The sequence below is a fragment of the Chenopodium album genome, chromosome 8 (assembly GCF_948465745.1).
Source record: "Chenopodium album chromosome 8, dcCheAlbu1.1, whole genome shotgun sequence".
Lineage (NCBI taxonomy): Eukaryota > Viridiplantae > Streptophyta > Magnoliopsida > Caryophyllales > Amaranthaceae > Chenopodium > Chenopodium album.
This window is the reverse complement of record NC_137841.1, coordinates 49,780,639-49,796,920: the sequence shown is the minus strand read 5'-3', so window position 1 is coordinate 49,796,920 and position 16,282 is coordinate 49,780,639.

Here is a 16,282-nt window from a genome sequence, read left to right as displayed (position 1 = left end):
TTTTAGATTTTCTACCCCAAATTCAATCAAAAATTGGGGCTTTTTTGAATTTTTGAAATTTTATGTTGAGGTTTGGAGCTTATCTTTGGGAGTTCTATTTGTTCTTAAATATTCATTGTGGGAATTTTAAAAGTTTTTCAAGGCTTCATTGAGGTATGGATTCTTATTTTCTAGTCATCTTCTTCCTCATTGTTCAAGCTTGAAACCCTTGTTTTGCTTTCATGGTGGAACTCTATGGTTAGTTCTTTTAACTTGAAATTTGTGTTGAATGATGTCATTGAGTGTAGAATTGAAGCTTCTTCATGATAAATGTGTATAACTTGATTGAATTCTTCAATAACCATTGTTGGATATTGACGAGGGGAAAACTAGGTCGTTATCTAATCTTCCCTCGGTTAAAATAAATTTATAAACACTTAACACACCTAAATACGAGTATAGAGGCAAGTCAAGGGTCGAACCCAAAGGAACGGTAATGTTCAAGCACTTTCAATTACGCGCCTAAGTTAGGTCGAAGACGAAGGTAAGAGAGAATACTAACAACTAACAAAACAAGTAACCAAGGAAATAAAACACTAGGAACGGAGATCAACAAGTAATCATGTCAATTGCAACAACTTGGGAAGAGCATGCCAATCAAAGGTTGTGAGGACTAAATGATAAGAGCAATCAATAGAAATCAAAGAGCTATCTCCTAATTGTTAAGCTAGGGTTCACTATGAATAACAAACTAAGAGAATCACAATCAAAACCAATTGATAATTGCAATTCCTAAATCAATTGTTCATGTCATTAACAATTATAATGCAATCTAGCATAATTCTCAAGGCCAAATTGAATTACACACATGCAAACCTTCACTAATCACTTTAATCTCAACAATCAATCAAGACAATTCCCAAATTAATCACAATTAATCAATCATACAAGTTTCACCCAATTCCTAGCCAAACAACTATTCAAGAATCATCATCTATCAACTAACAACTATGGAAATCAAGAATCAACAAAATATCAAGAACAATTACTCTAATCAAACATCAAATATCAAAATCAAACCAAACAAACAACAAATTAAACAAAGCAATTGAATGAGATAGAGTTTAGAAATGCTCATTGATAATTAAGAAGATCTCCAACACAATTGTCACACTTGCATCTTCAATCTCTCAATCACCATTGAAATTCCTCACTTTCTCTCTCTAAAACTACTCCTAATCTAGCCTAATCTAGAGAGAGAAGCTCTCAACCTAAGAGAGAGAAAACTATTCTAAAACTAAAAAATTACATGAATGAAGAATAAAGAAAACCAAAAACTATATAAACAAAAGGAGAATAGAAGCTTAAAATCGTAAAAGACCCAGAAACCCGCGCCCGGGGAGAAATCGGCCGCGCCAGGGGAGGGGAACGGACACCCTGATAGCCGCGCCCGCGCCCACGGGGCCAAGGCACGCGCCTTCGGGGAGCCCTTGGGACAACCGCGTGTGCTTACTGCCCAAATACGGCAGTTTTGGAGCTGCAGCAACCCCGCGCCCGCGGGTACTGTAGCCCGCGCCCGCGGCAGTTTTCCAGGGCCAACTTCAGAAGGCTATAACCTTCGATTTAGGAATTGTATGAAGGCGTGCAACCTATCATTGGAAAGCTCTTCAAGTCTAGTTTCCATCCCAACTTAAATCACTCTAATCCGATCTGTAGAACTTGAGATATGACTAAAACAATGCACAAAGGTCCTATTTGATACTTTGCAATCCTTCGCTTTCCTTTGTTTCAAACTCAAATTCAATTCCGAAAAGTGCATATTGATCCTAGTGGGTGCTATTTTCAATTCCCATGCATATAGCCCGCGACGTACCTACAAAACAAGACAAAGAAACAAAGAAGCAAGAGAAGTAGGCGAGAAATGAATAAAATGATAAGAAAGCCATTAAAAGCATGCATTTCTCTAAACTGACACAAAAACACGCAAATCGAGCATTATTCTCTAAAAACACGACATAAACGACTACAAAGGAGCATAGAAATATAAAGAAAACATAGCCTAAAGGTGCCATAAATGGCACGGATCAAATTCCCCCAAGCTAAACTTTTGCTCATCCTCGAGCAAAACCAAATCCAACCCAAGGGAAAAATGATGACATTATTCAAGCAAAGAAAGAAACGAGAAAACTAGAGAAGATGGGAATATACACTAACTCACTTTCGTAGGAATCACGGTCAATTTTAGCAACTAAAGACAAGCCATTTAAACCCCTAGATCGCCCTAGAGGACGAGTGATGCTCTCGTAAGGGTATCCTAAGAGTTTACCCATAACTTTCATAATAATACAAAAAAGGCAAAGCATGAAAAAGAAAACAAAATACAAGAAAAGAAAACAAATGTTCATGAAAGGACTTTTGCAAATGTACAAGCACAATGAATGCAAATCTTTCTAAACAAGTAAGGGAGTGCACGCTATAAGATACCTAAGGTTGATTGAAACATAAAAATGCTAAGCATAGGAATTAGTTATCACACTCCACTTTCATCCCAAACGGTCTTACCGCGTTCCCCCTACTAATCTCATATCTCCCCATAGTGAGCATCTCATAGATTCCGCGAAGGAACCGAAAAAAGATCAAATTTTTGGGCTACTCGACATCTTTACTTCGCATCCCCTTTCCTTAGGCAATGACCCATGATTCCCTCCCCTGAATAGTGACTCAACTTTCTAGGTCGAAAGGTCTTTCCCCAAGGTTGTAACATAAGGCATAAAGGGTGAAGGTAGGCTAAAATTTAAAATTTGGAGGTTTTCCTAAAAACTGAAGCAAAAGGGTGATCAATCCTTAACAACACGATCAAGAAATCACCAAGCAAAAGTACACCCCCAAGCTTATTTGAAGCTATACTCACAAGAAATATATACAAAAAGAGTAAACGCTTCTCTCCCAAGCTTAAATGAAACATTGTCCTCAATGCTTAGAAGGAGAAAAGAATACATCAAAATATTTTTGAATTTTCACTTTTTTCAAATTTTTTTTTCTTTTTATTTTACTTAAACTTGCAATGTCCTCGCCTTTTGCTAAATTCGGACGACTTTTTCTATAATGCAATTTATTAGTCCATGCCTTTTAAGATTAAGGACGGCTTTTACTCAAACACTTGCCATTATTCACAAAGAAGACTTAATCACAAACTAGCACTCATAAAAACCAAATTTCCAACTTATCCACCACAAACTCCATCATACGTGATCAATTTTCTTCACAAAAAACCAAGAATAGAAAGAAAATGAAATAAAAGGCCAAAGAACTAAAGATGTGGCTTGAAAAGAAGGTATAAGGCTCAAATGGTTGCAAGAAGGCAAATGGAAACCAAAAAACAAATATGAATCAAACTAACCTAAAAATGAAAAATACCACCCCGAAAAAGGTGCCTTTGTCCTCCCTAGATAGCTCGTTCTCGGGTTTAAGAATCATACATCAAGCTTTATAGATTAGGCTTGCAAAGTCAAGGACCCCATGCCGCTCATGCAAGAATATGATGAAATCTTGAACAAATATAAATCTCACATGGTTGTAGCAAAAACTCACTAAGGTTGTCAAATCGAAGATAGGGAGCAACTACCAAACATGCCACAAACAATTAGAATCCGGCTTCATGATCCCCCTAGTTCTAGACAACTACCTTAGCATGCTTTATCCTAGAATCAACCAAACGTAATCTCAAACCGTGCACACCACTACCATTTAGGAAGAAAAGCATTCAATTATACAAGTCCAAATGTTATTATGTCCAAAGCAAGAACAAAACAAAACACATTGCAAATTTGCCTTGATAGAAACAAAAATCTTTTTGGAGTTTTTCAAAATATAAGAACATGGAAAAGCATATACAAAGGTGCATAGCACACATGAATCAACATCCCACCAAACATGATAGAATACCCTCCCCCAAGCTTGAATGAGACATTACACTCAAACATTAATCATATAATCCATGGGAGGGGAAAACAAGGAGATCAATCCAACAAACCAACATATGTCCAACAAGTCATAATCCATTAGAGAAAGAGAAAGCAAGGATATTACCGGATATTAGGTGGGTGCAAATACCCGCAAATGACCCAATTTAACCTTTCAAAGCTAATTTCTCAAGAATTAAACCTTGTTTTCATATGCTAGCAAAAATAGGAGTCGAACTTCCTCGATTCTTGATCCAAATTGAAGCACCGAAGTATATCAACTCATGTACCTAGAAAAAGGCACATAAAAATTTCCATGAGAGAAAATCTATTCTAAAAACAAAAGAAAATCTATTCTAAAACACGGTTTACTTCCCGAGAAAGGCTTGCTTAAGGTCCAAGCTTGACGGCTCTAGTAAAATAATATTGCAACGATCGCAAGAGCTTGTCAAATGCACTACTACACATTTCATATGATAGAAGGTAGGCAAATGACGGAAGAAAAATGTGCAACAAGATCATTGCACGCAAGTGAGAAGGAGGTGCCAAAAGAAAGAAGAAGAAGGATCAAAAGGAAAAACAAGAAAATAAGAAGAAGAAGAAAAAGAAGGGGGAATAAAAGAATGGAAAGAAAAATAAAACGGCAAATCCTCCTCACAAAAATATTTTTAGGTGGCAACATCACCCTTTTCCTCAACAATAGACGAATGAGGGAAATTAAGATCATCATAGACAAGGGAGTTCCGAATAGGCTTATCAACAAAGGAAGGGAGAAAAATAAGGCATTAGGGGATGTGGTCAAACCTTTGAGAAAAAGGGGTATGAGAAATAGGCAAAGGGTTCGCGGCTCCCTCAACACAAGGTATCACATCGCCAATGAGGGCATGAAAATCAATCACAGAGTCCTCAAATGAAGTTCTCTCACAATCGACATCTCCCTCAAGCTCAAAAACTCCAAAGGAATCAACCTCATCCTTCTTTGCACCACAATAAACAACCTTTCCTTCCACAAACTCAAAACCTAAGTCCTCAAAACCGTGCATGAATGGATGCAAATATAACTCAAAATCATCTCTCTCCCATGAAGCATCATCAATGAAATCACTTAGAAGGCTATGGGTTTTCATTTGACTCTCAATAAACACATTGGACATAACCTCAAACAAGTCCAAACACTCATGGATAGAAGAGTCACATTCATACACTTGAGACTCATCATAATCAACCAAGGAAGAGGAGTTTAGATTCACAAAATCATCATAATCATCATCACTCTCAACTCCCTTTCCTTCACTCCTATGCTCAACAATAGGATCCTCACACACTCTTGGTTGTTCAAAATGATCATCATCATCATCCTCAACACACACATCAAATTGAGATTTTTCACAAACAAGCATCAAGGATGACAATTGGCTTTCTAACTCATCTTTTCTTCTCTTTCCCTCCTCAAGACGCTCCTCATTCTTTTTCATTATCTCTAATTGACCTCTCATAGATTGAAGAATCATCTCCTTACTAGTCCCAAGATCATCATCAAGCTCAATGTGCCTAATTTGAGACTCAAATATATCAACAAGAGATTCAAAAGATGTAGAAGGTTGAGGCTCAACAAGGGAAGAAGAAGTACAACCAATATTGGAAGAATCAACATTAAGATCATGAGCATATACATCACATTGGGGAGTGGGGGCACAATTTATAACATGAGATTCATCATTAAGGGAATGAAGCACATCACAAGAAGGCATGGTAAATAATGAAGAATATTAAAACACACCATTAGCATCAACTTGAGCTTGCACTTCATTATCATGAACAAATTAAAAGGAGAAATAAAGTTGAAATCATGTGTTCTAGGTTCACTTAAGGGATCATGTGACAAATCATGGGAATTCATGCTAATATTAGAAGAATCAAGACATTGCATATCAATATTAGACTCATGATTACCCTTATCATAAACATCCCTAGAAAACCAAACATAAAAATCCCAAGCATCATCAGTTGACAATGCTCTAAATTCACCATTATGCATGCATTCAACTTCATCCCTAGTTTGCTCTTCAAACCAAAATAACAAATCTCACAAGCCTCCCAAAGGCTACAACAATTACAATCAAGAAATCCCTCTAGTCTATTAAAATATTCACAAAAGGCTCATTGTCAAATTGAGGAAATGAGAGACATGCCATTTTTTTTACAAAGCAAACAAAAATCAAATAAAAGAAAAGTAAAAACAAAGACCTAGACTCAAGCAATCAAAATCACTCAAACATAGACACCGTTCCTCGACAACGGTGCCAATTTGACGAGGGGAAAACTAGGTCGTTATCTAATCTTCCCTTGGTCAAACTAAATTTATAAACACTTAACAAACCTATATACGAGTATAGAGGCAAGTCAAGGGTCGAACCCAAAGGAACGTTAATGTTCAAGCACTTTCAATTACGCGCCTAAGCTAGGTCAAAGACGAAGGTAAGAGAGAATACTAACAACTAACAAAACAAGTAACCAAGGAAATAAAACACTAGGAACGGGGATCAACAAGTAATCATGTCAATTGCAACAACTTGGGAAGAGCATGCCAATCAAAGGTTGTGAGGACGAAATGATAAGAGCAATCAGTAGGAATCAAAGAGCTATCTCCTAATTGTTAAGCTAGTGTACACTATGAATAACAAACTAAGAGAATCACAATCAAAACCAATTAATAATTGCAATTCCTAAATCAATTGTTCATGTCATTAGCAATTACAATGCAATCTAGCATAATTCTCAAGGCCTAATTGAATTACACACATGCAAACCTTCACTAATCACTTTAATCTCAACAATCAATCAACACAATTCCCAAAATAATCACAATTAATCAATTATACAAGTTTCAGCTAATTCCTAGCCAAACAACTATTCAAGAATAATCATCTATCAACTAACAACTATGGAAATCAAGAATCAACAAAATATCAAGAATAATTACTCTAATCAAACATCAAATATTAAAATCAAACCAAACATCAAATTAAACAAAGCAATTGAATGAGATAGAGTTTAGAAATGCTCATTGATAATTAAGAAGATCTCCAACACAATTGTCACACTTGCATCTTCAATCTCTCAATCACCATTGAAATTCCTCACTTTCTTTCTCTAAAACTACTCCTAGTCTAGCCTAATCTAGAGAGAGAAGCTCTCAACCTAAGAGAGAGAAAACTATTCTAAAACTAAAGAATTACATGAATGAAGAATAAAGAAAACCAAAAACTATATAAACAAAAGGAGAAAAGAAGCTTAAAATCGTAAAAGACCTAGAAACCCGCGCTCGCGGAGAAATCGACCGCGCCGATAGCCGCGCCCGCGACCCAAGCCCGCACTCGAGGGACCAAGTCCCGCGCCCTCGGGGAGCCCTCGGGACAACCGTGGGTGCTTACTGCCCAAATACGGAAATTTTGGAGCTGCAGCAACCCCGCGCCCGCGGGTACTGTAGCCCGCGCCCGCGGCAGTTTTCCAGGGCCAACTTCAGAAGGCTGTAACTTCCGATCTAAGAATTGTATGAAGGCGTGCAACCTATCATTGGAAAGCGCTTCAAGTCTAGTTTTTAACCCAACTTGAATCACCCTAATCCAATCTGTACAACTTGAGATATGACTAAAACAATGCACAAAGGTCCTATTTGATACTCTGCAATCCTTCGTTTTTCTTTGTTTCAAACTTAAATTCAATTTCGAAAAGTGCATATTGATCTTAGTGGGTGCTATTTTCAATTCCCATGCATACAGCCCGCGACGTACCTACAAAACAAGACAAAGAAACGGAGAAGTAAGAGAAGTAGCCGAGAAATGAATAAAATGATAAGAAAGCCATTAAAAGCATGCATTTCTTTAAACTAACACAAAAACACGCGAATCGAGCATTATTCTCTAAAAACACGACATAGACGACTACAAAGGAGCATAGAAATATAAAGAAAACATAGCCTAAAGGTGCCATAAATGGCATGGATCAGATATTTTCTCTCTCATGGGTATTCTTTATGATGGTTTTATATATTTGTTAATTGAATGCTTGAGATTATTTTGCTTGATTTGACACATGATTTGGTCTCTTATGTTCAATTTTTCCTTAATCCATGCTTATTTGATTCAAATTCATGATTTTATATTAATGTAATGTTCATTTGTTGCCATCTCTTGCTTCTAATGTGAGATAATTTCATTTTGTGCTTTGTTCTTGAGCAATTACTTATGCTAAGTCTTGAAACTTTGTAGATGGCCCCACTCCGTCAAAAGAAGCAAGCTAAATCAAGTTCAAGCAAGCCTAGGCATGTTGTTCCACCTCCACCCGAGGTTGAAGAAACATATGGCATTGAATTTTCCAAAGAATCACATTGGGAATTTTTCAAGCGTTTATCCAAGAGGAAGCTTAGATCAACGAGATTCTACGATCAAGAAACTACCAAGTTTCGAGGGATTGATGAGAATGTTCACCTTCTTGCAGAGGGCCTTGATCTTTTGGAATTTTTGGATTTGAGCTCCCCTACTTATGCTAGGGTGACTTATGAATTCCTTTCTTCTCTTGAAGTTGTCCAAGAACCGGATGCAAATTACTTAAGGATTTTGACTTTCCAACTCATCAACAATGATCACTCATTGACGGATGCTCAACTATGTTCATATTTCAAGTTTCCTTGGGCCGAGGATGCAGATCATTGTATCTATCAAGCACATAGTAGAATGGCAAGCGATCATGGATATAGTGAGCAACGTTGGTGGAGGAGTATCTCTAAGGAAGGAAATTATGACCCTCAAACTTCCAAGTCCACTTCCATGATTCATCCGGCCATGCGGTATTTCAACCGTATCCACACGTATGCTCTTTACTCTAAGGACTCTTTTGGAGCTATCTCCCAAGAGGAGCGTTGTTGGTTGTGGTTAGCTGACGAAGACGACTTTGAGATTGAGTTAGTGGATTTCACGAAGCATTTGATCACTCGATTCTTGGATATACGTGATGGAGTTTGCCAGTCAGGGTGCATCAAATTGGGAGGAATGATTTATATCCTAGGTCTTTGCTTTAATGATGACTACAAGACTTTGATAGATGAGATTCCCCCGATTATCGATCCTCGAGAAAAGTCTCCCTCTCATTTCCTAAACATATCCGCCCTTGTGAATCAAAAGTTTCTTGATCAAACTAGGAAGGATGATATTTTCATTTGGAAAGTTTCTCGGTTTAAGGAATGGTTCCTTATCCCATGCGAGGAGGCAACTACCCGACCCGAGGAGAGAGATTCCTTGTCTTGGAGGCTCCCGGTGCGAGATATTAATCCTTCTATCCGACGAAGGACAAATTGTACGAGAGGTCGCTCAACCAATGCTTGCTCATCGTATGCTCATTATTTTCCCCAGGTTGAACCGGGAGTTACACCTATTCTTTCCCTTTCTCCCACTCCTTCTACTTTTGACATGTCAACCATTCATGCCAAGCTTGATTATATTGCTAACGTGTTGTACTCCATGCCTTCTATGCCACACCCTTATCTTGGTTATGACTATCATATGTATCAATTGTATGATTTGTATGTTCAGAGGGGGGAGATCGAGCCTTATGTGAATTACCCTTATCTCCCGGTCCAACAAGGTCCTGTCCCTCAATGGTAGCCTTTTGATCCTACTGTGGGTCATAGACCTTGTTACCCTTATTAGGAAGCCCCTCATGTTCACCCTAGTTCTATCATAGGCACTACCCCAGGCACTTACAACTATAGGCGGCCCGATGGTTGTGATTATGCATATGATCTGGCTAATCCTTTGCCTTTTCCGGACCCCGAGACTTTTGGTAGGTGGGGTAGGTCAAGTGAGTCGGTCTTAGATGATTGATCTCATTACTTTGAGGTTTATAGAATTAGGAGAGAAAGTAGGTTTAGGGGTAAGGCTCCCATAGAGGTGAGCGAGATGGCAAGCTCTAGTCATTTGATGGAGACCGGTGAGGGGAGTTGTCATTCTACCCCTTTCCATAGTGCAGAATGATAATACCATGGCTACCCCCCTTTTTATGTGCTTTATATGATGTTTCTATATTGCCTATACGTCTTTAGGTTTAGAGTTAGGGGGGTGGCCCATTTTAAGCTTGGGGGTGTTTTATGTCATTTGTTTTTGTGCTTCACCATTTTCCCCCTTGCTTTTGTAGTTCAATTATGGTCTCATATGCTTCTGGTATCGATCTCTGACTCCTTTGGTTTTATGATGATGATGTTGTACTTCTGTTGTTTTCTCTGCCCGGCTATTGGCCATGTTGTTTGATTTACTGATCGTTGTCCGATGAGTGTCTCTGTATCTCTGTTATGACGATTCTTGATGATGATTATCTGATATCTTTTTTTCTTGTTACTGTTTTGGTCTGATGTCTCATTGGACCTATTCCTGTTGCTATTACTACTTGCTTTTCCTTTATTTTCATTATTTTATTTTCTTTCTTTTCTTCTTTTATTTTTTTTTTGAAGTTACTAACAATTTTCTTTGTATATTGTTCTTTATTTCTCACCTTGCTCTATTGCTTATGCTTTGGATTTCGACAATTCGTAAGGTGCTCTTTCACCTTGCTTTTTGTAGCATAGCTTTGGCACTCGGTGAGATCTTTATATTTCTCTTCTCTTTCTTTTCTTGGTTTCTTAGATTAGGATTAGCTTTAGGCTGAGTTGAATGGTTCGAGGATGTTTTCCTTGTAACACCTAGCGTGCTTGGGGTCATTGGCGTTGTTGCCGAATGACTGCTTGTTTGACGATTGGGTATTACTTGTGATTACTTGCATTCTTGTGCTTTTCTCTCTTTATTTTGATATTTAGCTCTTTTGTTTCTTTAAAAAAAAATAAATAAAACATTATTTTTGAGGCCATTCTTTTCCTTTTTGCTCGTTTGGCTCTTATCTTTTGAAATTCTACAACTCGGAATTTTTCCTTTGAATGTATGCTTTCCTATGTTTTATCGGTGTGCATGCTTTGAGAGTATTTGCATTTGACTCTAGGATAGGGTATGCTAATGTAGTGGTTTAGACCTTTTGGGGCCTTGAAGCTGGATTCTTTTGGTTTGTGGTAAGACGGAGTTGCTTCCTTTGGTGGATTTGACACCTTTAGTAAGTTTTATCTACAACCGTGTGAGGATTTTTCTTTTTCAAGCCTTCATCATGTTTTCATTGTGCGGCATGGATCCTTGATCTTTGCATACCTAATGTTGAATCTTGACTCATAATTCTCAAACACTAAACCGAACCAACTAGGAAGGACAAAGGCAACTTTTTAGGGTCGTAATTTTTCATTTCTAAGAGTTTTCTTTCTTTTTAGTTCATTGGGTTTCCACTTGCTTTCTTGCTAACCATTTGAGCCTTTTCCCTTCTTTTCCAGTCACATCTTTAGATCTTGAGCCTTTTGTTTCTTTTTTGTTTCCATTCTTGGTTTTTGTGAAGCAATTAATCATTATTGTTGAAGTTTGGGGTGGAGAAGTTTGGATATTTGGTTCTCTTGAAAGTAAGTTTATATTGTGATATTTGTGTGAATAATGGCAAGTGAATAAAGGAAAAGCCGTCCAAAATAAAAAGAGGCAATGACAATGCAAATGCAAAAACTGTAAGAGCCGTCCTAAGTTAAAGAGGCATGGACAATTGCTTTGAAAGAAATAAAAAAAGAGAAGTGAAAATGAGAAAATTCAAAAATATTTTGATGTAATTTCTTTTCCCTTTTCAAGCATTGAGGACAATGCTTCCTTTTAGCTTAGGGGAGAATCGTTTACGCTTTTTGTATATATACTTGTGGTTATAGCTTTGAATAAGCTTGGGGGTGTTAGTTTGTTTTTGTTTGGTGACTACTTGATTGTGATTCTAAGAAATGGCCCGTTCTTTGCTTCATTTTTAGAGATACCACCAAATTTTAAAATTTTAGCCTACCCCTAACCTTTTGCCCTTACGTTACAACCTTTGGGAAAGTCTTTTCGACCTAGTGGTTGAGTCATATACCGAGGGAGGGCATTATGAGTTAAAGCCTAGGGAAAAGGGATGCAAGGTCAAGATGTGGAGAAACCCTCAAATTTTACTCTTTTCCGGTTCCTTCGAGGAACCATAGAGACGCTTACTAAGGGAAGATTTGAAGCCATAGGGAGAACGCGGCTAGATTGGTTGGGATGAAAGTGGATTCCGCCTCATTTGTTCACTTCTCTTAGCATACCTTTTGTTTTAATCAACCGTGAATATCTTGAAGCATGCATACCCATTTTATATAAAAAAGTGTTCATTCATTTGCATTTGATCGTTTGTGAAAGTCCTTATCAAGAGTTATTTGTTTGAATTTTTGTTTTACCTTCTTTTCTTTTTAAATGATTTTGCCTCATTATATTTCAAAGAGTTGTGGGTTAAGCTCTTAGGAAAATGAGACCTCACTCGTCCTCATAGGCAACTTTGGGGTTTATAGGGCTTGTTGTAGCTATTATCAACCGTGATTCCTACGTTAGTGAGTCTTAATGTATATTCTTTTTCTCTCTTTCTCTTTTCTAAATAAGCCCTTTTTATTCCTTTTTAGCTTTAGTTTTGCTCGAGACGAGCAAAAGTCTAGCTTGGGAGAATTTAATGAGTATCATTTATGGCACTCATAGGGTAGTGTTTTAGGATGTTTTCACCCTATTTTTCATGGTTTTCTTTTATCATTTTGGTTTTTTATCCTTTAGTTTCTCTATTTCATCTTTCTTCGTCTTCTACTTTCCTTTTTGATGTTTTCTTCGTGTTTCCCTTTTATATTGCTCTTTTTCTCTTCTTTTTTTCTCTCTTTAATTACTTTTGTAAGTGCTTAAGGAGTTGGCTTTTCAAAGGAATCAAGAAGAGCAAAAAGGGCTAAGAAAAGGAGATTCAAGCCTCCTGGAGAGGGCGCGAGTCCTGGCGGGCCGCGGGCGCGGATAAAGTGCATCAAGTTGATGATTTTATTGAAGGAACTCTCCGCGCCCTGGTCGCGGTCTAGCCGCGGGTGTGGACAATCTGCAGAGACCACTCCCCTTGGAGAGGCCGAGGTACCCCTGTCTTTACTTGGAATAGGGCATCTACCGAACTTACCCATGGTTCGGCCGAACCTTTGTCGAATTAAAAAAAAAACGGGGGTTGCTCTTCTTTTCCCATTCATTTCATTTGACCCTCTCTCTCTCTCTATTCTCGTCCTTCTCACTCTAACCTCCATTGCAATCCCCTCTTACAACCTCAAACCTCCATCAAAAATCACTCCAATCTTCTCTTTTTCTCACTTATTTTCCATCCTCTACTCCATTTCTACAATCTCCACCAAAAATTCCTCACAAAAATCCCATCTTTTCATTTCCCCCAATTTTTAGGGTTTAAGTGTTTTGGTGTTTTTGGGTTTCTACTTACTTACAATAAATTGTGGTATGGTTTTCTTAACTTTTGCAAGTTCATTTCATCAATTTCTCATAGTTATACCGTGTTTTGCATGTTTAAATATGAATTGTGGTATTCTTGAAATTATTAGTAATAACTTGCTTGATTCTTGTGGTTCTTTGGATTTACATGTTGCAATTGATAGGTAATTGATAGTAGAACATGTTGTTATCATGATTATGCATGTATACCTTGGTTTTATTTGATCTCAATGTCTTTGCTTAAAAATGTTGATTTCATGCTAGGGTGTTCATGCTACTATTTAATGATTGAGGAATCCATGAATTGGATGTTGTTGGAGAATGAATATTGTTGTTTTTGGTTTGATTATGATGGTTTGGTGAATGATTATCACATAATTAGGAGACATCATGCCAAAATTCACCTAGACTTTGTTAGGACTTATATATGAATGTCATAGGGTTTCTTGCCCATGCCTTGGTTTAAATGTGTCCATTTATGCCTTGAATTGTATTGTTGTCATCCTCTATATCTATTTCACAACTCAAGGCAACTACTTTCACACATACACTTTTACTGTGGCTAGCTTCTTATGACATCTCTTATAAAATTTTCCTAACAATAGCTCTTGGTAATTTTGTAGAGTCATGGTTTTCGGAAAGAGCAAGTCAAAGAGGAAGAGAGTGGGTGAATATTCATCAACGAGTTTCCCGCCTCCTCCCGGCATAAATGATCATAGCATAATTGCTCCGAATGAGCACTTTTGGGACGTCTACAAAGCCCTCATCAATCGTCTCATCCGTTCAACAAGGTTCTTTTGTCCTACAACGTTGCAAAAGCTAGGTATATTGGATGAGGTAGTCCGGTTAGCACAAAATTTTGGATGGGGTTACTTCATATACCATCACGCTCACACCTATGAGCAAGTGACTTTGGAATTCCTTGCCTCTCTCCGCAAGGAAGTCATAGAGCCGGAGTTTAATGATGAGGAGCCTTAACTTTTGATACATTTTCGCATGTTCAATAAGGATCACTCCTTCACCGAGAGTGATCTAAACGAGATTTTCCGTTGGCATGCGACCGGGCTAGATCATCCTTGCGAGATGACTTCCACTCATCGCATCCCCTACAACAAGCAAGAATGGTGGAGGAGCATATCCACCAGGAATAGTTTTCGAACTAACACGTCTAAGGTCAACAACATCATCAACATAGCCTTGAGATATTTTGCTCGGATCCTCCAATATGCCGTGTTCTTCAAAGAAAACCTCGGCTCAATGGTTAAGGATGAGGTAGCTTGTCTATTTTTGGCCAAAAACCCTCAGCGCCTCAAGTTCCAATGCTCTTCCACCTTCATCCAAAGGCTTTAGGATACTCGGGACAACCGTCTTGGTGATGACATTTTTATGGGGGGCATGATCACTATCATTGCCCTTTACTTGAAAGATGGAGCTTACAAGGAGCAAATAGAAATGCTCCCCTTTATGCACTAAACCCGAGAGGAAGTCACCGACGAGTTTCCTCCCTATTCTCTCTCCCTTAGTGCTCTCCGTCACAACCGCTTCATCAACTACACCACAAGCAAGCGCAAATTCATCCTCTTAGTGGACAAAGAGGTTGAATGGTGTGTCCTTCCGGACACATCCCTCACTACGGTGGACCACTCCTCTCCTCTCAAATGGAAGATCCCCCGGCAGCACATCCCCAATGAATTAAGAAGAACAAGAGCCCGGGGTGCAGTTCCTCATCCTCCACCGGTCCACCGCCAGGAGCAAACCGTCCCCCCCCCCTTAGCGGGGGAGGTGAGGCATCTTCTTCTTCCTCCTTTCCTCCTTTTGTTATGAATGCCCTCTGTAGTACCCTTGAGGATATCCGCTAGGATAACCAAGCTTCCATTGAACAATGGGGGTACTACAGGAGGATGAATTATGACAACCTTGTACAAACAGGCATCCAAGAGCCCTATGTTAACTACCCCTACAACCACCCTTAAGAGGGTCCGGTTCCACATTGGGATCCCTATGACCCCAACAACCTTACCCCCAATGTCAACCCCTATTGGGAAGGTCCAATTGACCCTTCTCAACGCATTGGCACCCCACCTTATGATCCTTATCGCCTAGGTGGGTGTGATCCGGCTTATGATCTGGCTCGCACATCCACCCCAAACCCTTTTGATGGTGGTTGGGGTGACCAGGGGTGGCCCTATGAGCATTTTAACCAACCCTTCCACCCATTTATAGACACTCTCGGGTTTGATTTTGAGAACCCCCCTCAACCTAGGGGGCAATGAGAAAGGACCCCATGATTAGGGTTCCCTTACTTCCCCCCAGAACTTCTAACTTTTAACTTTTGCTCGGGACGTGCAAAAGATATGTGTGGGGGAGGATGTTCCTTTTGGGTTGGTTGAAGTGTACATAGGAGGGTAGTGTGGTAGGGTAGTGGCTTGTACAAGAGGAGGACTATTGAAGATTGTGGCCTTGTTGTAGTTGATGATGTTGTGATGGTGATGTGATGATGTGATGATGATGATGATGATGTGATGGTGATGATGGTGATGTTTTGATGATGTTTTTATGATGATTTTTGCTGATTTTTGATGACTTTTTATGAATCTTGAGCTTTGTGTAGGCGAAGATGCTCCCAAGGAAAAATCCAAAATTTCCCGACAATCCAAATTCCCTTAATCCAAACTTTGTACATAACTTTTTATTTATTTTTCTTTTTATCTATAACTTTAGTCTTTTTCTTTGGTTTCTAATTTTTTTTTGTTTTCTTTTTCTTGTTTTGTCATAGTTTCTTTTGTTTTGGCTCACCTTTCTTGAAACTTGAAAGCGGAAACGAGGGAAGTTAAGGAGCAACACAAGCTCCCTTGGTGAGATTGTATGAATTATCTTGTCTTCCATTTCAAGCGGCATTTGGTGAGACCTTTCCTCTCTTTTATTTGCCCT